At 46.9% G+C, this 23,613-nt stretch overlaps 1 pseudogene; it reads left to right on the forward strand.

Annotated features, from left to right (window-relative positions):
• Nucleotides 1–37: 37 nt before the first annotated feature.
• Nucleotides 38–4,025, forward strand: LOC101764978 (annotated as a pseudogene).
• Nucleotides 4,026–23,613: the final 19,588 nt, after the last annotated feature.

Consider the following 23,613-nt stretch of genomic DNA (forward strand, 5'->3'; position numbering starts at 1 on the left):
CCCCAAGCAACCAAACCAATCCCCTCAGATCGAGGCCATGGAGAGCGAGCTGGAGGAGCTGCAGTTCCTGGGGGTGGCGGGCATCTACGCCGCCTCCACATCGATCCTCCGCGGCCCGTACTGGCCCCTCTTCACCTGCGTCGCTGCCACCCTCGTCCTCCCACTCTCCGCCCTCTTCCTCCTCCACGTCGCCATCTCCCACGCCGTCTTCACCCACATCGACACTGATGACACCACCCTCGACTCCTCCGCCCCGAGCACCGACGCCCAGCATCGCCTCCTCTCCCGCTGTGGCGGAACACCTCGGATTAACTCAACTAAAGCACGGTTAAGTCACTTAACACGCGATTGTCTTGCCTTAATCAAGTTAACTCGACGAGCCGTCGGATTTCATCCAATTTAACCACTTAACAAGACCGAGTTAGCAAAGCTCATACGAAGGTGAGTGGTTCCAGAGAATATAATAGATTCGCAATTAGTTTAACAATTCATTACACACAGTTCAAAATAAGAGTTTTGACAAGGTTCAAAGAAACAACAAAAGGAAAAAAACATCGCGGAAGCTAGCGTCGGGGTCGAATGTCCCTGGTGAGGCCAGACAGGACATCAATGATCCTATTCCCCGCCGTCCGAGGAAGGATCCCACTCGACCGTCCACCCAGGAGGGAGCTGGGGCGGCCAAGTGCCAGCAGCAAGCTCTGAAGTTTCAACCTCACCTGAAAACAGATGCCACAAACAAGGCTGAGCTTCTAAGCTCAACAAGACTTAACCGACCGGTGGGAAGAACTACTCCACCACTTCTAGACATGCAAGGCTCTTTGGCTGAGGGGTTTGGTTTTGCCAAAAAGCAACTATGTTAGGTCCTTACTTTCAATGTTTTAGCTCCGATTCTAAGTTCATTAACCAGTCTACATTGGCAACTTACACTAGGCAAGCATAGATCTAACATTATGTATATAAGCTCAACATCAAGACCATGTCATCATCAGACTCCTTCATTACTCAGTGTAGCATAGTGATCAAGCAATCTCAAACTGTGAGAGGCAGACGAATCGATTCGAGTTCTTTAACCATGCATGGTGAACCTAATCTCACGACCTCCGCGCACCACCGAGGGTCGCTTCCTGTGTCGGCCGTCCCCATCAATTCCCTAACCCGTGTCGGGCCCACTTCCCTTGGTGCAAGGTTCCACAGACCCGGCCTCTGCCATTCTGTGACCACACTTGGCACCACGTGCGGCCGCAGGGGAACTTCGTTCTAGGGACAGTGGATCGAACCGCTCACGTCTAGGTTCAATCAGGTACTAGGCTTCTCCATCTCATAATGGGTATGAGATTAGTACTTTCAAACACTTGATCACGAACACCACCACTATCGGGCCTTAACAGATTCAATAAACAGACGGGGTGATCAGCCGACCACCAAAAGAGTTCACCAAAACCTTGCCCCGTCCATTGTCCTTATAGTTGTAAACAGAAAAAGAACAACCAACTCCTATAACTCGCGAGTGACAGGCAATCACTTGACTTTTACCGAGTCCTATTTAAGCATTGCCACTACTCGACCCAATAGACTAGTGTTCAGATCAAAGGATCTAAGTCATGCATTCTATGGTTGCAAACAACTCCTATACGTAAATACACATTCATAAGAAGGAAGGTATGTGCAAGTTTAGAAAGCTGGGTTTATGCTCCGAGGCTTGCCTTCAAGCGGGGTGGAAGTGAACGGGTCCTCAGCGGGGGCTGCTTCGGCTTCTGGGATCGGCAGCTCAGCTACTGATCCGTCTTCAGGTGCCGGATGTAGCTCGTAGGTGCCGTCGGCGAGATGTAACTCTACACGAATGCAAATGCAGGAGTTAGCACTTAGACGGTTATTTCAACAACACTTGCAAGTTTAACCTCAGACACATGTAGCAAAGCTACAGGAAAGGTGGGGGAAATTCAACTTCATTTGGTGGAGAACAGGATAAAAGGGTCAGATGGGGATAAACTTATGATCTGACCCTTAAACTTAAGGAATAACTGCGCCGAGGTCCTCAGACTTGACACAGAGAAATCCCCGATATTTTACACAGATACCCTCGGTTCAAAGAAAAGATACAGCCAAGCCCTCGGGCTAGGTGGATAAGGATCGGCGAACAGACAGGGTCGGGCGAGATGGAAAAAGGGGTCGGGCGAACCGTAAGGGGTCGGCAGCTTATCTTCAGGTCTACTGGTGAAGCTTTGGGGTTGGGAAGGAACAAACTTGGACGGAAAGATTAGAGCGCTAAGGCTTGGGTGGCGGCGAGGTTTGACGGTACTCCGGCGGCGACGGAGCTTCTTGTGGACAACAAGAAGGCTCTAGCACCGGGCGGAGGAACAGACGGCTGGTGGGTTGGGGGAGAAGCGGGTTTGAGCAGAGAGGGGAACTTCTCAAAAGCTCAGTGGTAGTGCTCAAGTGCGCTTAGAGTAGGGGCGGCGAAACAGCGATGGCGAAGGAAACTTCGGTGGGACTCTGGTATTTCTTTTTATAGCTGCGCGGAAGAGAGAGAGTTTGAGCAGCACGAAGACCGGGAAGAAAAGGATGGAGTACGCTGCCCTGGTGGCAATTGAGCGGCGATGGACGGCAGAACAGGGCCTTGGAGACAGGGTCTTCGGCTATTGGGCACTGGAGACAAGGCCGGCGCAGGCGCGGCTTTGCCGGGATTTAGATTTGGCGGAGGCGAGCGTGGTCTGGTCGCGTCGAGCGGCGGATGGTGGGCAGCGGATTTGACTAGCGTGTGACAGGGAGGAAGGCGCTGCCAGCGAGGTTACAGAAGGCAAGGTGACAGGGCGAGCGGCGACGCGAGCGAGTGCAAAACAGCGGCTTGCCGGGGCACATCACTGGCGAGACGGAGAAAAGGAGCTGTCTCTGCCGGAGTCGTGGTTGGCAAGGGAGGTATCGTCGTGGAGCGAGCTTGTGGGCGGCGCGACTGTGGAGAGGCGGAAAAACCGGAAGGCATTGGGGCTTGCAGCCGGGGATCCGGGCGAGATGATGAGCGTGGGTTGCGAGGCGGTCTGACGCAGCAGCGGCAAAAACTCTGCCACGGTGGCGACGGGGCACCTTGGCGCGGTTGGCGAGGGTGCGAGCGAGACGAGGCAAGGCAAAAGGGTTGCAGGGGGCTTCCGCTGCGATTGGGAGGAGGGCGCGCTGATCCATCCTGTCACGATCGGCGACTGGGCGAGGCGGCGGGCGTCGGAGAAGTTGAGCCACGCGGCGGGGGAGCTCTGAAGCGGGCGCATGCTGCTCAGGCGCATTAGTCTTGAGAGAACAAGGGAGCTGGTTGTGGTCCACCATTCAGTCTCTGGTTCTCCACAACTCCAAGATTGGAAGGAACACTGCCTTTGGGACTTAGAATGAACCGGCGGTTTTGGTTGGGTTTTTCAGGGGTCGGGACTGAGAACCGGATATTGAGAGCTCAAGCTCATTAAAGCTGAGTCAGTGGGATTAGCGACTCGGGTTAAGATTAACTCGGCTGACTAACCAAGGTCGTTACACCCGCCTCGCATCCAACTGGCTCGCCCTCCTCCTCTTCAAGGTTGCCTACCTCCTCTCCCTCCTCCTCCTCTCCCTCCACGCCACAGCCGCCGCCGTCTTCTCCGTTGCCTCCATCTACTCCATCAAGCACAACGCGCTCACCTTCCTGCGGGTGCTCTCCATCGTGCCCCGGGTATAGAGGAGGCTTGTGGCGACATTCCTCATGGCCTTCGCGCTCCTCTTCGCATACCACGCGGTGTTCGTCGTCATCTTTCTCAGGCTCCTCATCACCGGATAACGGGTTAGGGCTCGCGGGGCTGCTCACGTTCCTCCTCCTCATCGCCTACCTCGTGGGACTCATCTACATTAGCGTCGTCTGGCACCTCGCCAGCGTCGTCTCCGTGCTCGAGGACTACAAGGGCCTCGCCGCCATGCGCAAGAGAAGGGACCTTATCAGGGGACCTCATTACAAAAAAGTTGAGGGATTTTTTTTGCAAATCGTCAACGAACTACGACAGTTTAACTTCTAGGATTGCGGGTTGATTACGGAAAAGTTAAAGAACTTTTTTGCAAAGTAACCACGACGGTTGGAAGAAACACCGCACTTTAATATTAGACTAGCAAAATGCCCATGCGTTGCTATGGTAAAAAATCTATTGTGTTTTTCAAACTAATGATATTTTATACCAACAGAAATACTACCATATCTTTTTTTCTTTTCGGTTCCCGTAACAACTATATCCAACATTTTCTAACTTTAAGAAATTGGTTACCACGCATCAATTCTAACGTCCAAGAGCGAAAACGTATCACATTCACATTTAAACAGTACTCCTATCAGTCATATTGTTTGCTTGATATTTTCACCATTACCCAAAGAATGAGTTGCCCCAGCCATTTGATTGTGCAATTTAAGCAGAATGCCACACACGGCAAGAACTCCATGGCTCTGCCTGAACATGCGGTGCTCTACCTGTTCATACTTCACCGCGGGGGGATATTATATATAGACTAACAGAATAGAATAGCTTAATACAGAAGAGCTAGCACAATGCAGCAACTGTCAACTGGGGATATTTAGGGCTATAACATTGCTAGTATGGCTGTAAAGCAGATTTCCATGGTAGATGCTAGATAATAGCCCACCTATGCACAAGGATGGTCATTTATTAAAGCTGCCAGATTAAAAGATTGGATGATCACCATTTCAAAAAAAAAACAAAAAAAAAGAAAAAGAAGACAGACTGGATGATGGTCTTAAATGATTTGACTACGCAAACCCAACTTAGTATTTCTGCACATCAGGTGCGCTCCTCAAGCTGCATCTTTTGACAGCAAGTACGCGATGATCTGAGCTACATTCATCTCCCTGCAGCTCCAATATCGATCGCTAGAGCCTATAGGTCAGAACAAAAGAAGCTTTACCTTCAACTGCACGGACTGCAATCCAAGCTAGGTGTGAGATGATGCTGAAACCTGAAATAGTTTTGAGGGAAGTATCACAAATCTCTAGTATACTTTTGCTGTTATGTGTTCGTTTCTGAATGCTTGTGCCCTTCTTCAGAGGTTTTGTAGGGATACGAGGTAGGCTACACTATCGCAAATCAAAATTTTCTACCGCATAAACTAGAAAACTGCCGTATAAGGATCACAGGATTACCACTCGACGCACTGATGCGGAAGATGTAGATTTGTGTCGATGCAGTGAAGTCGATCAGCGTAGTCGTACGTAGTCGATCACGTTGACGTCCAGCAGCTCCTCAGCAGCTCGTCCACGTGCAGCAAGATCGCCCTCGTGCGGAAGATGTAGATATGCGTCGATGCAGTGAAGACGATCACGTAGTCGTACGTAGTCGATCAACGTAGTCGTACATAGTCGATCACGTCTAGCAGCTCCTCAGCAGCTCGTCCACATGCAGCAAGATCGCCTTCGGTGCCGCGGCTCATCGTCGGCTTGTCGTGGCTCGTCGGCGGCTCGTCGGCGGCTCGTCCAAGTGCTGCAGGCGCAACACCTCCAAGGTATCCACACGTGCAGGGAGGAAGCGTCGCAAGCCGGACTGCTAGATCCACGAGTTGCAACAGGCGAGAGCGTGGGAGGCACGGGCGGTGTGTTTCGCAAGAAGGTGTAAACCCTAGGGCGCCCCCACCCCTCTATTTATAGAGGTTCCTGACGGGCCTCTGGGTCCGAGGCCCATTAGTACTTCTAAACCTAATCCAACTCGGATCAGATCCGAATTGGGCTTCCAGCCCCTTAAGTGTGTGACCCTATGGGTTCGGATACGTATAGACATGGCCCGAGTACTCCTACTCGGCCCAATAGTCGGTAGCGGTCTCTAGCAAGACGTGCTAACTCCTATACGCACATGAAGATCATATCAGATGAACCATCACAACATTATATACATGCTATTCCCTTTGCCTCACGACGTTTGGTCTAGCTTCAAGCCGACCGCTCTTTCTCGATCCTATGATTCGGAATCCCTTTGTAGGTTAACTCTTAACCGTACGTAGCATGGCCATGCATTTTCGGATCCGATCACTCGAGGGGCCCAGAGATATCACTCTCAATCAGAGAGAGGAAAATCCCATCTTGACTGACCATGTCTCATAGCATGCTTCTTGACAAACCCGAAAGCTACCTTTATAACTACCCTGTTACGGCGTAGCGTTTGATAGTCCCTAAGTAAGTCGATCCACATCTTGAGTACATGCGACAATCTCATGTCTAAGGACAAAGCGTATATGTTGTTTAAAGAGAGAACTACTTCTCGTGTTGGGTCAATCCTAGCACATGTCTCCACATGTGTCCACATTATTAGTTCGACATCTCCATGTCCATGACTTGTGAAACATAGTCATCAACTAATACATGTGCTAGTCTAATATTCATGTGTGTCCTCACATGAACTCCGACTAGGGACAACTTTAGAATAACCATACAAGTAAAGAGTTTCACATACAATTCACATAATTGCAAATCAATTCAAGTAGCCTTTAATGGATATTCAATGAACACAATATACAAATCATGGATACAAATGGAATATCATCATCTCTATGATTGCCCCTAGGGCATACCTCCAACAGTCTCCCACTTGCACTAGAGTCAATCTAGAAGGTAGCTAATACCCATAGCTCTTACATGCGCATCATGCTTAGCCTGCGGGAGTGGTTTTGTCAACGGATCAGAAATGTTCAGATCCGTGTGTATTTTGCATATCTTGATCTCACCCCGGTTAACGAAGTCTCGAATGAGATGAAATCGCCGCATTACGTGTTTGTTCTTCTGGTGGTTCCTTGGTTCCTTTGCTTGTGCAATTGCCCCATTGTTATCATAGTAGAGATTCAATGGGCTGGACGCATTCGGGAACACACCAAGTTCAATGAGGAAATTTCTTATCCAAACACCTTCCTTCGCGGCTTCCGAAGCCGCGATGTACTCGACTTCTGTCGTAGAATCGGCCACCGTCTCCTACTTGGAACTCTTCCAACTAACAGCACCACCATTTAGCGTGAACACAAATCCTGATTGTGACTTTGAATCATCTCTGTCGGTTTGGAAACTAGCATCGGTGTAACCTGTTACAACGAGCTCCTCCTCACCTCCATAGACGAGGAACATATATTTAGTCCTTCTCAAGTACTTAAGAATGTTTTTCACCGCTGTCCAGTAACTCTCACCTGGATCAGATTGGTGTCTGCTTGTCATACTTAGTGCATATGAAACATCTGGGCGAGTACTTATCATTGCATACATGATAGATCCAATAGCCGAGACATGTGGCACTCTACTCATGCGATCCCGCTCATCAGCAGTCGAAGGACACTGGGTCTTGCTGAGATGTATGCCATGTGACATAGACAAGAACCCTTTCTTTGCCTCTTCCATGCTGAATGGCTTCAACACTTTGTCAATGTAAGTATCTTGGCTTAAACCTATAAGCCTTCTCGATCTATCTCTATAGATCTTAATGCCCAGAAATATGCCGCTTCCCCTAAGTCCTTCATCGAAAAACTATTTTTCAGTGAAGTCTTTACGGACTCAAACATAGGAATGTTATTTCCAATCAGTAATATGTCATCCACATATAAGATTAGAAATACTACAGAGCTCCCACTAACCTTCTTGTAAACACAAGACTCTTCTTCGTTCTTGGTGAAGTCAAACCCTTTGACTACTTCATCAAAATGAATGTTCCAACTCCTAGATGCTTGCTTCAATCCATAAATGGATCTCTGAAGCTTGCATACCTTTCCAGCATTTTTAGGATCGACAAAACCCTTGGGCTGTATCATATACATGTCCTCAGCTAGGTTTCCATTCAGGAAAGCTGTCTTGACATCCATCTGCCATATCTCATAATCGAAATATGCAGCTATAGCTAGAATAATCTGAATGGACTTAAGCATCACTACGGGTGAGAAGGTCTCGTCATAGTCAACTCCTTGAACTTGTCGAAAACCTTTTACGACAAGTCGTGCTTTATAGATGTGAACATTTCCATCCATGTCCTTTTTCTTCTTATAGATCTACTTGCACTCTATGGCCTTAACACCATCAGGCGGGTCAACCAAGTTCCAAACTTGATTGTCTCCCATGGACTCTATTTTGGATTGCATGGCACTCTGCCATTTTTCGGAGTCTGGGTCCATCATTGCTTCTGCATATGTCGCAGGCTCATCATTGTCCAACAATAATATTTCCCGCATTTCGCGGAGCCTTGCTGACCTTCGTGGTTGTGGCGGTGCTTCTCTTGCCATGGGTATCTCAACTTGTTCTGCTACATTAGCATCACTCATTGATTCTTGCCCGATCGGCTCATTTTGAACTTCTTCAAGATGCACTGTCTTTCCACTCTTTTCTCCTTTGAGAAACTCTTTCTCTAGGAAAACCCCGTTACGAGCGACAAACACTTTGCCTTCTGATCGGTTGTAGAAATAATATCCCAAAGTTTCCTTTGGATATCCCACGAAAATGCACTTATCCGACTTGGGTGTGATCTTGTCTGACTGAAGTCGCTTGACAAACACTTCACATCCCCAAATCTTTAGAAAAGACAAACTAGGAACCTTTCCAGTCCATATCTCATATGGTGTCTTAACTACGGATTTAGATGGTACCCTATTAAGTGTGAAAGCTGCTGTTTCTAGAGCGTATCCCCAAAATGACAACGGTAGGTCCGACTGGCTCATCATTAATCGAACCATGTCTAACAAAGTTCGATTACGTCGCTCGGACACACCATTTCTCTGAGGTGTTCCAGGCGGCGTAAGTTGTGGAACAATTCCGCAACTCTTTAGATGATTGCTAAACTCGTGGCTCAAATACTCGCCTCCACGATCAGATCGTAATGCCTTGATTTTCTTGCCACGCTGATTTTCAACATCATTCTGAAATTCCTTGAACTTTTCAAAGGTTTCAGACTTGTGCCTCATCAAGTAGACATAACCATATCTACTAAAATCATCAGTGAAAGTTATGAAGTATTGGAATCCTCCTCTAGCCGTCGTGCTCATTGGTCCGCATACATCACTATGTACGAGTTCCAACAAGTCTACTGCTCTCTCAGGAAATCCTGTGAAAGGCGTCTTGGTCATCTTGCCTAGCAAGCAAGCCTCACATGTCTCGTATGATTCAAAATCAAACGAAGTTAGAAGTTCATCAGAATGGAGTTTCTTCATGCGCTTTTCACTTATATGACCCAAACGACAATGCCACAAGTAGGTAGGACTCAAATCATTAGGCCGAGTCCTTTTAGCACTTACATTACAGATAGGTGAACCATCAAGATTTAAAACAAATAATCCATTCACAATGGGTGCAAAAGCCATAAACATATTATTCTTAGAGATCACACAACCATTGTTTTCATTCGCAAATGAATAACCATCCTTCATCAAGCATGAAGGAGACAAAATGTTTCGACTTAAACTAGGAACGAAATAACAATTATTCAACTCCATAATAAATCCTGACTGGAGGTGGAGTTGCATCGTCCCGACGGTCAACGCAGCAACTCTTGCATTATTGCCCACGCGGAAATCAACTTCTCCTCTTTCCACGCTTCTACTTCTTATCATTCCCTGCATCGAATTGCAAATATGAGCAACCGATCCGGTATCAAATACCCAAGAATTAATAATTGTATCAGCGAGAAATATGTTGTCTATAACATTAACAACAAGCGTACCTGAGGTAGAAGTACTCTTACTTCCGTCATTCTTCAAGGAAGCTAGGTACTGCTTACAGTTTCTATTCCAGTGACCAAGTTCATGACAGTAAAAGCACTCCTTGTCTGGAGCAGGTCCAGGTCCAGCTTTAACCTTGGGCGCTGGGTTTGGCTTGGACGTTCCAGCCTTGCCCTTCTTCTTCCAAGAATTGCCCTTCTTCTTAAAGCTAGGCTTGTTCTGTATAGCCATCACATGGCTGGTACTAGCGCTTTTCTTGATGTCAGCCTCTGCTGTTTTAAGCATGCCACACATCTCATTCACACCCTTCTCCGTCCCATGCATATGGTAGTTCGAGATAAAGTTCCCATAGCTAGGCGGAAGAGACGAAAGAATGAAATCAGTGGCCAACTCTTGGTGTTGGAGGTATGCCCTAGAGGCAATCATAGAGATGATGATAATCCATTTGTATCCATGATTTGTATGTTGTGTTCATTGAATATCCATTGAAGGCTACTTGAATTGATTTGCAATTATGTGAATTGTATGTGAAACTCTTTACTTGTATGGTTATTCTAAAGTTGTCCCTAGTCGGAGTTCATGTGAGGACACACATGAATATTAGACTAGCACATGTATTAGTTGATGACTATATTGTGATGGTTCGTCTGATATGATCTTCGTGTGCGTATAGGAGTTGGCACGTCTTGCTAGAGGCCGCTACCGACTATTGGGCCGAGTAGGAGTACTCGGGCCATGTCTATACGTATCCGAACCCATAGGGTCACACACTTAAGGGGCTGGAAGCCCAATTCGGATCTGATCCGAGTTGGATTAGGTTTAGAAGTACTAATGGGCCTCGGATCCAGAGGCCCGTCAGGAACCTCTATAAATAGAGGGGTGGGGGCGCCCTAGGGTTGACACCTTTTGGCGAACACACCTGCCGCGCCTCCCACGCCCTCGCCTGTTGCAACTCGCGGATCTAGCAGTCCGGCTTGCGATGCTTCCTCCCTGCACGTGTGGATACCTTGGAGGTGTTGCGCCTGCAGCACTTGGACGAGCCGCCGACGAGCCACGACGAGCTGCGGCACCGGAGGCGATCTTGCTGCACGTGGACAAGCTGCTGAGGAGCTGCTGGACGTGACGTGATCGACTACGTACGACTACATGATCGTCTTCACTGTATCGACGCATATCTACATCTTCCGCACCAGTAGTGCGTCGAGTGGTAATCCCGTGATCCTTATACGGCAGTTCTTCCTGGTTATATGCGGTAGAATTTTGAATTGCGCTAGTGTAGCCTACCTCGTATCCCAATAGTGGTATCAAGAGTCGTAGCTTCTTAGTTTTGGATTCGGGATGTGTGCATATGGAGATATGCGAGTTTTCCGTTTGATCTATGTCCTGTTTTCGTGCCCTTGCTGCAATGGTAGTGTAACGACATACTCCTACCGGTCGGTTTCCGCCATCGGAGTTAAGTGATACACGTAAATCCAGTTGCAGTGAGGGAAGATCAATATGATTGGTCAAATCGAAATCCAGGGTCATACGCCAGGCGCATTAGATGTGCAATAGTAGATGGGATCTACTGCCGGGGTCGGGATTTTTGCCGTATGCGTATGCTTCGGTAAATCAGCCGTAACTTTTCGGTACGATCTTGGAATGGGGCGAATTTTATATGAAAATTGATCTACAGAAAAAGTTACACATGAATTTCAACAATTTCGCCGTTTTCGGCGAAATTAGATTTCCCAAATTCGGCTTGGAAGATGGAGTTTCGGGCCTCCGAAGTTTGGAACGTTAGGACGCCTAACTCTGTTTTGCAGGATGTATGTATGTATCTTGTGATCAGTATGGCCCCCTTGTGTATGTGATGCATGTGTGTTACTCATTCGTGACCTGCGTGTCGCGCGTACGGCAACACGGCAGGAGCCATATGTGTTGTCACTTTATTGTATTTAATGGTCTGCGTACCAATCTGTGATGATCCAAGCAACTATGTAATCTTCATTACTAGATTCTTTACTAGCTATTAGGCGTAATTGCATGCTCTAGTTCTTGGAGGACTCATCACCAGGAGGATGGCGCACATGGAACATGGAGATGGAGATCACCATGGTGAACAGGTTCTATGGAGATGGAGATCACCATATGAAAACGGGCCATACTGTGTCACAAGCTGTGTGAATGCTATTCTGTTTATGTTTTACTTTCTGCATGCTGTGATGTTAGAAGTAGAACGATCCCTCACAAAGTTTAAGTTAGTATGCCCTCCCAACTAAAACTTGCACCGTCCCATGTCTTGTACAATTAGTGGTGGGTCTATGAAATTAGGGTGCCACTAGTTTTCCTTGACTAGACGGGTTTGTGTCGGACACTTACACGCATAAGGGTTGGTTTGCTTAACAAGGTTATCTTAACGGTTAAGGACCTTGGGGCATAAAGGTTGGGTGCCGAGATATCGAGATGTCACCCAACAACAGGAGTCATATGTGATATGATTAGCAAAAGTTGCTTACCGATCTACCTCGTTTGCTAGCGGTGATGCTAAAGCTCACTAGTACACTTGTTAGTTGTGGATCCTGAATCACTAAGTTTCAATAGAGGGATATTGATTTTAGTGGGAGTAGATTCTGTTAAAATAGTTTAATGTAATTTGCTCTATCATGGATACGTTTGTCTTAGTGTATTTTGCATTACTTTTGTTGTAGATTAAATGGCACCTAGCAACACCACCACATCGTTTGCTTTGCGTTCGGTCCTTGAGAAGGACAAGTTGAATGGAACAAACTACTCGGATTGGATCCGTAACCTGAGAATTGTTCTCAGGGCTGAGAAAAAGGAAGATGTTCTAGACAACCCACTACCAGAAGAACCTGCTGATGATGCACCCGCTGTTGCTAAGAATGCTTACAAGAAAGCATGTGATGCTAACCTCGAAGTAAGCTGCCTTATGCTTGCTTGCATGGAACCCGAGCTGCAGATGCAGTTCGAAACAAACCATGAGGCACACGATATGATCGTGGCGCTTAGAGACATGTTCCAAACACAGGCCAGGACTGAAAGGTTCAATGTGTCTAAGGCCTTTGTTGAGAGCAAGCTAGCAGAAGGCGCAACAGTAGGACCACACATAATCAAGATGGTTTGTTACACTCAACGGTTGGAGAAGCTAGGCTTCCCACTGGGCCAAGAGTTGGCCACTGATTTCATTCTTTCATCTCTTCCGCCTAGCTATGGGAACTTCATCTCGAACTACCATATGCATGGGACGGAGAAGGGTTTGAATGAACTGTGTGGTATGCTCAAGACAGCAGAGGCTGACATCAAGAAAAGCGCTAGTACCAGCCATGTGATGGCGATACAGAACAAGCCCAGCTTTAAGAAGAAGGGCAATTCTTGGAAGAAGAAGGGCAAGGCTGGAACGTCCAAGCCAAACCCACCGCCCAAGGTTAAAGCTGGACCTGAACCTGCTTCAGACAAAGAGTGCTTTTACTGTCATGAACTTGGTCACTGGAAGAGAAACTGCAAGCAGTACCTAGCTTCCTTGAAGAATGGCGGAAGTAAGAGTACTTCTACCTCAGGTACGCTTGTTGTTAATGTTATAGACAACATATTTCTCGCTGATACAATTATTAATTCTTGGGTATTTGATACCGGATCGGTTGCTCATATTTGCAATTCGATGCAGGGAATGATAAGAAGTAGAAGCGTGGAAAGAGGAGAAGTTGATTTCCGCGTGGGCAATAATGCAAGAGTTGCTGCTTTGACCGTCGGGACGATGCAACTCCACCTCCCATCAGGATTTATTATGGAGTTGAATAATTGTTATTTTGTTCCTAGTTTAAGTCGAAACATTTTATCTCCTTCATGCTTGATGAAGGATGGTTATTCATTTGCGAGTGAAAACAATGGTTGTGTGATCTCTAAGAATAATATGTTTATGGCTTTTGCACCCATTGTGAATGGATTATTTGTTTTAAATCTTGATGGTTCACCTGTCTGTAATGTAAGTGCTAAGAGGCCTCAGCCTAATGATTTGAGTCCTACCTACTTGTGGCATTGTCATTTGGGTCATATAAGTGAAAAGCGCATGAAGAAGCTCCATTCTGATGGACTTCTAACTTCGTTTGATTTTGAATCATACGAGACATGTGAGGCTTGCTTGCTAGGCAAGATGACCAAGACGCCTTTCACAGGATTTCCTGAGAGAGCAGTAGACTTGTTGGAACTTGTACATAGTGATGTATGCGGACCAATGAGCACGACAGCTAGAGGAGGATTCCAATACTTCATAACTTTCACTGATGATTTTAGTAGATATGGCTATGTCTACTTGATGAGGCACAAGTCTGAAAACTTTGAAAAGTTCAAGGAATTTCAGAATGAAGTTGAAAATCAGTGTGGTAAGAAAATTAAGGCCTTACGATCTGATCGTGGAGGCGAGTATTTGAGCCACGAGTTTAGCAATCATCTAAAGAGTTGCGGAATTGTTCCACAACTTACGCCGCCTGGAACACCTCAGAGAAACGGTGTGTCCGAGCGACGTAATCGAACTTTGTTAGACATGGTTCGATCAATGATGAGCCAGTCGGACCTACCGTTGTCATTTTGGGGATACGCTCTAGAAACAGCAGCTTTCACACTTAATAGGGTACCATCTAAATCCGTAGTTAAGACACCATATGAGATATGGACTGGAAAGGTTCCTAGTTTGTCTTTTCTAAAGATTTGGGGATGTGAAGTGTTTGTCAAGCGACTTCAGTCGGACAAGATCACACCCAAGTCGGATAAGTGCATTTTCGTGGGATATTCAAAGGAAACTTTGGGATATTATTTCTACAACCGATCAGAAGGCAAAGTGTTTGTCGCTCGGAACAGGGTTTTCCTAGAGAAAGAGTTTCTCAAAGGAGAAAAGAGTGGAAAGACAGTGCATCTTGAAGAAGTTCAAGATGAGCCGATCGGGCAAGAATCAATGAGTGATGCTAACGTAGCAGAACAAGTTGAGATACCCATGGCAAGAGAAGCACCGCCACAACCACGAAGGTCGGCAAGGCTCCGTGAAATGCGGGAAATATTATTGTTGGCCAATGATGAGCCTGCGACATATGCAGAAGCAATGATGGACCCAGACTCCGAAAAATGGCAGAATGCCATGCAATCCGAAATAGAGTCCATGGGAGACAATCAAATTTGGAACTTGGTTGACCCGCCTGATGGTGTTAAAGCCATAGAGTGCAAGTGGATCTATAAGAAGAAAAAGGACATGGATGGAAATGTTCACATCTATAAAGCACGACTTGTCGCAAAAGGTTTTCGACAAATTCAAGGAGTTGACTACGATGAGACCTTCTCGCCCGTAGTGATGCTTAAGTCCATTCGGATTATTCTAGCTATAGCTGCATATTTCGATTATGAGATATGGCAGATGGATGTCAAGACAGCTTTCCTGAATGGAAACCTAACTGAGGACGTGTATATGATACAGCCCGAGGGTTTTGTCAATCCAAAAAATGCTGGAGAGGTATGCAAGCTTCAGAGATCCATTTATGGATTGAAGCAAGCATCTAGGAGTTGGAACATTCGTTTTGATGAAGTGGTCAAAGGGTTTGACTTCACCAAGAACGAAGAAGAGTCTTGTGTTTACAAGAAGGTTAGTGGGAGCTCTGTGGTATTTCTAATCTTATATGTGGATGACATATTACTGATTGGAAATAACATTCCTATGCTTGAGTCCGTAAAGACTTCACTGAAAAATAGTTTTTCGATGAAGGACTTAGGGGAAGCGGCATATATTCTAGGCATTAAGATCTATAGAGATAGATCGAGAAGGCTTATAGGTTTAAGCCAAGATACTTACATTGACAAAGTGTTGAAGCGGTTCAGCATGGAAGAGGCAAAGAAAGGGTTCTTGCCTATGTCACATGGCATACATCTCAGCAAGACTCAGTGTCCTTCGACTGCTGATGAGCGGGATCGCATGAGTAGAGTGCCATATGCCTCGGCTATTGGATCTATCATGTATGCAATGATAAGTACTCGCCCAGATGTTTCATATGCGCTAAGTATGACAAGCAGACACCAATCTGATCCAGGTGAGAGTCACTGGACAGCGGTGAAAAACATTCTTAAGTACTTGAGAAGGACTAAAGATATGTTCCTCGTCTATGGAGGTGAGGAGGAGCTCGTTGTAACAGGTTACACCGATGCTAGTTTCCAAACCGACAGAGATGATTCAAAGTCACAATCAGGATTTGTGTTCACGCTGAATGGTGGTGCTGTTAGTTGGAAGAGTTCCAAGCAGGAGACGGTGGCCGATTCTACGACAGAAGTCGAGTACATCGCGGCTTCGGAAGCCGCGAAGGAAGGTGTTTGGATAAGGAATTTCCTCATTGAGCTTGGTGTGTTCCCGAATGCGTCCAGCCCATTGAATCTCTACTGTGATAACAATGGGGCAATTGCGCAAGCAAAGGAGCCATGGAACCACCAGAAGAACAAACATGTAATGTGGCGATTTCATCTCATTCGAGACTTCGTTAACCGGGGTGAGATCAAGATATGCAAAATACACACGGATCTGAACATTTCTGATCCGTTGACAAAACCACTCCCGCAGGCTAAGCATGATGCGCATGTAAGAGCTATGGGTATTAGGTACCTTCTAGATTGACTCTAGTGCAAGTGGGAGACTGTTGGAGGTATGCCCTAGAGGCAATCCTAGAGATGATGATATTCCATTTGTATCCATGATTTGTATGTTGTGTTCATTGAATATCCATTAAAGGCTACTTGAATTGATTTGCAATTATGTGAATTGTATGTGAAACTCTTTACTTGTATGGTTATTCTAAAGTTGTCCCTAGTCGGAGTTCATGTGAGGACACACATGAATATTAGACTAGCACATGTATTAGTTGATGACTATGTTTCACAAGTCATGGACATGGAGATGTTGAACTAATAATGTGGACACATGTGGAGACATGTGCTAGGACTGACCCAACATGAGAAGTAGTTCTCTCTTTAAACAACATATACGCTTTGTCCTTAGACCTGAGATTGTCGCATGTATTCTAGATGTGGATCGACCTACCTAGGGGCTATCAAACGCTACGCCGTAACAGGGTAGTTATAAAGGTAGCTTTCGGGTTTGTCAAGAAGCATGCTATGAGACATGGTCAATCAAGATGGGATTTGCCCCTCTCTGATTGAGAGTGATATCTCTGGGCCCCTCGAGTGATCGGATCCGAAAATGCATGGCCATGCTACGTACGGTTAAGAGTTAACCTACAAAGGGATTCCGAATCACAGGATCGAGAAAGAGCGGTCGGCTTGAAGCTAGACCAAATATCGTGAGGCAAAGGGAATAGCATGTATATTATGTTGTGATGGTTCGTATGATATGATCTTCGTGTGCGTATAGGAGTTGGCACGTCTTGCTAGAGGCCGCTACCGACTATTGGGCCGAGTAGGAGTACTCGGGCCATGTCTATACGTATCCGAACCCATAGGGTCACACACTTAAGGGGCTGGAAGCCCAATTCGGATCTGATCCGAGTTGGATTAGGTTTAGAAGTACTAATGGGCCTCGGATCCCTAGGGTTGACACCTTTTGGCGAAACACACCTGCCGCGCCTCCCACGCCCTCGTCTGTTGCAACTCGCGGATCTAGCAGTCCGGCTTGCGAAACTTCCTCCCTGCACGTGTGGATACCTTGGAGGTGTTGCGCCTGAAGCACTTGGACGAGCCGCCGACGAGCCACGACGAGCCAACAACGAGCCGCGGCACCGGAGGCGATCTTGCTGCACGTGGACAAGCTGCTGAGGAGCTGCTGGACGTGACGTGATCGACTACGGACGACTACGTGATCGTCTTCACTGCATCGATGCATATCTACATCTTCCACACCAGTAGTGCGTCGAGTGGTAATCCCGTGATCCTTATACGACAGTTCTTCCTGGTTATACGCGGTAGAATTTTGAATTGCGCTAGTGTAGCCTACCTCGTATCCCAACACTTGGCCCAGTGGGAAGCCTAGCTTCTCCAACCGTTGAGTGTAACCAACCATCTTGATTACGTGTGGTCCTACTGCTGCGCCTTCTGCTAGCTTGCTCTCAACAAAGGCCTTAGACACATTGAACCTTTCAGTCCTGGCCTGTGTTTGGAACATGTCTCTAAGCGCCACGATCATATCGTGCGCCTCATGGTTTGTTTCGAACTGCATCTGCAGCTCGGGTTCCATGCAAGCAAGCATAAGGCAGCTTACTTCAAGGTTAGCATCACATGTTTTTTTGTAAGCATTCTTAGCAACAGCGGGTGCATCATCAGCAGGTTCTTCTGGTAGTGGGTTGTCTAGAACATCTTCCTTTTTCTCAGCCCTGAGAACAATTCTTAGGTTACGGATCCAATCCGAGTAATTTGTTCCATTCAACTTGTCCTTCTCAAGGACCGAACGCAAAGCAAACGGTGTAGTGCTGCTAGGTGCCATTTAATCTATAACAAAGTAATGCAAAATACACTAAGACAAACATATCCATGATAGAGCAAATCACATTAAACTATTTTAACAGAATCTACTCCCACTAAAATCAATATCCCTCTATTGAAACTTAGTGATTCAGGATCCACAACTAATAAGTCCACTAGTAAGCTTTAGCATCACCGCTAGCAAACAAGGTAGATCGGTAAGCAACTTTTGCTAATCATATCACATATGACTCCTGTTGTTGGGTGACATCTCAATGTCTCGGCGCCCAACCTTTATGCCCAAGGTCCTTAACCGTTAAGATAACCTTGTTAAGCAAACCAACCCTTATGCGCGTAAGTGTCCGACACAAACCCATCTAGTCAAGGAAAACTAGTGGCACCCTAATTTCATAGACCCACCACTAATTGTACAAGACATGGGATGGTGCAAGTTTTAGTTGGGAGGGCATACTAACTTAAACTTTGTGAGGGATCGTTCTACTTCTAACATCACAGCATGCAGAAAGTAAAACATAAACAAAATAGCATTCACATAGTTGTGACACAGTATGGCCCGTTTTCATATGGTGATCTCCATCTCCATAGACCCTGTTCACCATGGTGATCTCCATCTCCATGTTCCATGTGCGCCATCCTCCTGGTGATGAGTCCTCCAAGAACTAGAACATGCTATTACGCCTAATAGCTAGTAAAGAAGCTAGTAATGAAGATTACATAGTTGCTTGGATCATCACAGATTGGTACGCAGACCATTAAGTACAATAAAGTGACAACACATATGGCTCCTGCCGTGTTGCCGTACGCGCGACACGCAGGTCACGAATGAGTTACACACATGCATCACATACACAAGGGGGCCATACTGATCACAAGATACATACATACATCCTGCAAAACAGAGTTAAGTGCCCTAACGTTCCAAACTTCGGAGGCCCGAAACTCCATCTTCCAAGCCGAATTTGGGAAATCTAATTTTGCCGAAAACGGTGAAGCGGTTGAATTTCATGTGTAACTTTTTCTGTAGATCAATTTTCATATAAAATTTACCCCGATCCGAGATCGTACCAAAAAGTTATGGCTGATTTACCGAAGCACACGCATACGGCAAAATCCCGACCCGGTAGTAGATCCAATCTACTATTGCACATCTCATGTGCTTGGCGTATAAACCTGGATCTCGATTCGAGCAATCACATTGATCTTCGCTCGCTGCAACTGGCATTACATGTATCACTTAACTCCGATGGCGGAAACCCGACCGGTAGGAGTTTGTCGTTACACAACCATTGCAGCAAGAACACGAAATCAGGACATAGATCAAACTAAAAACTCGCATATCTCCATATGCACACATCCTGAATCCAAAACTAAACAGCTACGGCTCTGATACCACTGTAGGGATACGAGGTAGGCTACACTAGCGCAAATTAAATTTTTTTACCGCGTAAACCAGAAAACTGTTGTATAAGGATCACGGGATTACCACTCGACGCACTAATGTGGAAGATGTAGATTCGCGTCGATGCAGCGAAGTCGATCAGTGTAGTCGTACGTAGTCGATCACGTCGACGTCCAGCAACTCCTCAACAGCTCGTCCACATGCAGCAAGATCGTCCTCGTTCCGCGGCTCGTCATGGCTCGTCGTAGTGCTACAGGCGCAACACCTCCAAGGAATCCACACGTGTAGGGACGAAGCGTCGCAAGCCGGACTGCTAGGTCCGCGAGTTGCAACAGGCGAGGGTGTGGGAGGCGCAGCAGATGTGTTTCGCCAAAAAGGTGTAAACCCTAGGGAGCCCCACCCCTCTATTCATAGAGGTTCCTAACGGGCCTCTTGGTCCGAGGCCCATTATTACTTTTAGACCTAATCCAACTCGGATCACATCCGAATTGGGCTTCCAGCCTCTTAAGTGTGTGACCCTATGAGTTCGGATACGTATAGACATGGCCCGAGTACTCCTACTCGGCCCAATAGTCGGTAGCAGCCTCTAGCAAGACGTGCCAACTCCTATACACACACGAAGATCATATCAGATCAACCATCACAACATTATATACATGTTATTCCCTTTGCCTCATGATGTTTGGTCTAGCTTCAAGCCGACCGCTCTTTCTCGATCCTATGATTCGGAATCCCTTTGTAGGTTAACTCTTCACCGTACGTAGCATGGCCATGCATTTTCGGATCCGATCACTCGAGGGGCCCAGAGATATCACTCTCAATCAGAGAGGGGAAAATCCCATCTTGATTGACCATGTCTCATAGTGATGAGGACACCACGAGTACATCTACACCAGCAGCACCTCAGGCGCCTCCAGTTGCTCCTCCACCTCAGGCGACTACAGTTGATCATCCAGTTGGGCCAATCACTCAGGCCCGTGCAAGAGAATTAAACTTCATCATGCTGTTAAGGAATGAAGGCCCAGCGGAATAAGAAGATGGCCCAACAGGGTAGCCCAGGTGGGGTGCCTAGGGTTGGGAGCTGCGGCCCTCCCCCTGGTCGCGCGCCCCCCTCCTGCCGTCGCGCCTCCTCCGGACTCCAGGGGCTGCGCCCCCTTTATTTAGTCGGAGTCCCTTTTGTTTACGACTTGAGTTTTGTTTTACATCTAGCTTTAGCTACTCTTGAACACGCGCAAATACGCGCTGTCCTTGTGTGATTCAGAACTCCACCTTGGAGTGATATTTAGATTGCTCGCTTCTCTTTCTTGTTCGTTCTTCGATTGCGGACAGGAATCGATCTTTGTGATCAGGCTGATCTTGCGCCAGCAAGGTTGGTAACCATAGGAAGTTGGTTCAGCGATTGCATTGGCGCTTCGGGTTCGCTCGTCGTAGTCGGATCATGAGGGTCTACTTCCACCAAGTCGAATTTATCTCCAGTCACCGAAAGATCGGGCGCTCCGACTCTATCAAGTGGTATCAGTTTTCCAGGTTGATCGGTGAGTTTTACCGAGTGTTTTTCCCTTCCTATAGTCCACAAAAACCAAAAGAAATTTTTTTCAGGTTAGATCCTTGTCCCAGCAACCATTTAGCCTTGCACATTCTTTCAATAAGTGTCTTTGTTGAATTTGTGTGCCTACTCGTTCAATTGTTGCTGGTTACTTGTGTTTAATCTCTTGTTTCTCGTTTTTCCTCTAACCCTAGTTTTCACCGCCGCCGCCGTTCCGCTGCTCGCCAACCCTACCACGCCGCGCCCACCGCCCCCCCTCGCGACAACCCCTTCGATCGCCCCCCACCCTTGTCCAAAAAAAAAGATAGAAAGCAATCAAAAAACAAAAAAGGAAAGTGCAAAAAAAGGGAAAGAAGCAAAAAAAAACATCCAATAGGGAGAAGGACGGCGATCCGGGTTTGTTTCGGTGGAAACTCCCCTTGCGCGTGCCGTGAATCCCCCTGGGTCACGACCCTCCGGGGCAACTCCGCGCCCTTCCCCACGCACCCGTGCCAGCTTTTCATATCCGTATCTCTCTTTCTTGGTACATTTTTCTAAGGTTCACCTTACTCTCTTTTTTTTTACCGGAATACCCCTGTACTTTCGGAAAAAGTGTGTGCCACAATTTGCTGTTTGAGATCCTCTGTGTTCATATTATCAGTTTTGGGGCACCCTCTATGAAAAAAAACAGAAAAACAAAAGAGGTGCGCCCTCTCCACCTTGTCCGTTTCTTTGCCTCTGTTCTTTCGGTTTCCCTTGTTACCAGCAACTCTTGTTACATGTTTGGCACTATATTTTCAACTTTGCATTATTGTTTGATTGTGCTAATCCTTCATTTGAGTGCAGCCTTCCCAGAACTCCACATAGTTCTACGACGAGCATATTTTGTTTCTCCAGGCAATCGCTCCTCCAATCTTTCGCGAGTTCCACCGGTTGGTTGCAGTTCGCCCCTGTGTGCGTGGTAAGAACGGATAAGAATTTGATAATAGCACTAGTGTGAGCGCCTTGTGAGCCGTTACACCCCTGTTTTGTCGTCACTTTTGTTCTTGTATTTGCGCTAACCATGGCAGATGATGTCGACGTGGGGGCTAACCAGCTGCAGGGCATACGGGCACAAGTTGGAGGGCTTGTCACCGACATTCAGATGATTCATGAACGGCTGGACTCGACGATCTCCTCGATGACCGAGCGGTGTGATCAGCTCGACCTTGCACAGACGGCCGCTAAGGCCACACTCGACTCAGTTGTGGCAAGACTCGATGCATTGCTGATGAGGACATCACATGCTCGGATACAACCATATTGGCGTCTTTTGACTCCAAGGTGAAGCAATTCTTTATCATAATTATATGTGATACATTTGATGAATTGATGCTGCACCATGATGTGTATTCGTTGTCAATTTCAGATATACATACATGGATCAAAAATAGTGTTAAACACACATGGAAGGCATGGAGGACCAAAGAAGTAGATTGGGGGCCAAGTCCAAGTATTCCTAACGTCCTCCACCAGGCCACCACGTCACTTTTGGCCCAAGGAAAGAAAGAGATCCAATCCAACACGTTTTGGTGCTGGATTCGGACTACAGTTCTGGCCCAACTTGCAACGACTGCCACGACCTCATCCGGACTCCGTTTTGGGCGTTCAAGTACTCCTTGGAATCCTTATGAAGTCTATTTTCATATGGATCCGGACTCATGTCCATATCTATTCTGAGGCGGCCGCAATCATCGAAATACTACCGAGAGGTTTTCTGTCCACAGGTGCTGCGTCGCCCTATTTTGGCCCGATGGGCTGTGTATCAAGTTGGGTCCATTAGGGACGTGTCCTAGGGTTGGAGCACGACCCCAACACCCCCCTGGTCGTCCTCCTAGGTATTAATAAGGATTAGAGCTGCCACGAACAGATTGGGTTTTGTTTTGTTGAAAGTTTAGCCATTGCTACTTCCTTGTAGACGCGTGTGTCGACTAGACCATCCGTTCTACTCGATTCGGAACCCCAACTTTGTGATTTCAGATTTGTTTTCATCTCCATATTTGCAATTTAGTTGCTTGTTCTACTTGTTCTTGCTTGTTCTTCGATTGTTTGCAGGACGAGTGCCCTAGTGGCCGGGTGACGCGCTCCACAAGATCGCGGCAGCCATTGGAGGTGGTGTATCGGTTGCTAAGGCGCAGCTTGGAAGGCTGTAGTCGGGCCGTGAACGTCGTCTCCATCCACCAATCGAGTTATCCACGCCTCTCTCATCGAAAGATCGGGAATCAACCCTAGCGGGTTCATATCAATTGCACACAACAGTCGCAGACTTGCAGCAGGGTTATGGTGGTGACTCGGACCAGGACGATGGCGACCGCCGAGGCCGTGCCCGCCGCGTGCCACGCCGTCCCGGTAATGATTCCTTTTCCAAGATTAAATTTAAAATTCTACCTTTTAATGGCAAATATGATCCTGCTGCATATCTTGATTGGGAATTAGAAGTTGAACAGAAATTTTCATGCCATGATATTCTTGCTAATTCTCAAGTTAAAGCTGCTATTAGTGA

The sequence above is a fragment of the Setaria italica genome, chromosome VIII (genome assembly GCF_000263155.2).
Source record: "Setaria italica strain Yugu1 chromosome VIII, Setaria_italica_v2.0, whole genome shotgun sequence".
In the NCBI taxonomy this organism is placed as follows: Eukaryota; Viridiplantae; Streptophyta; class Magnoliopsida; order Poales; family Poaceae; genus Setaria; species Setaria italica.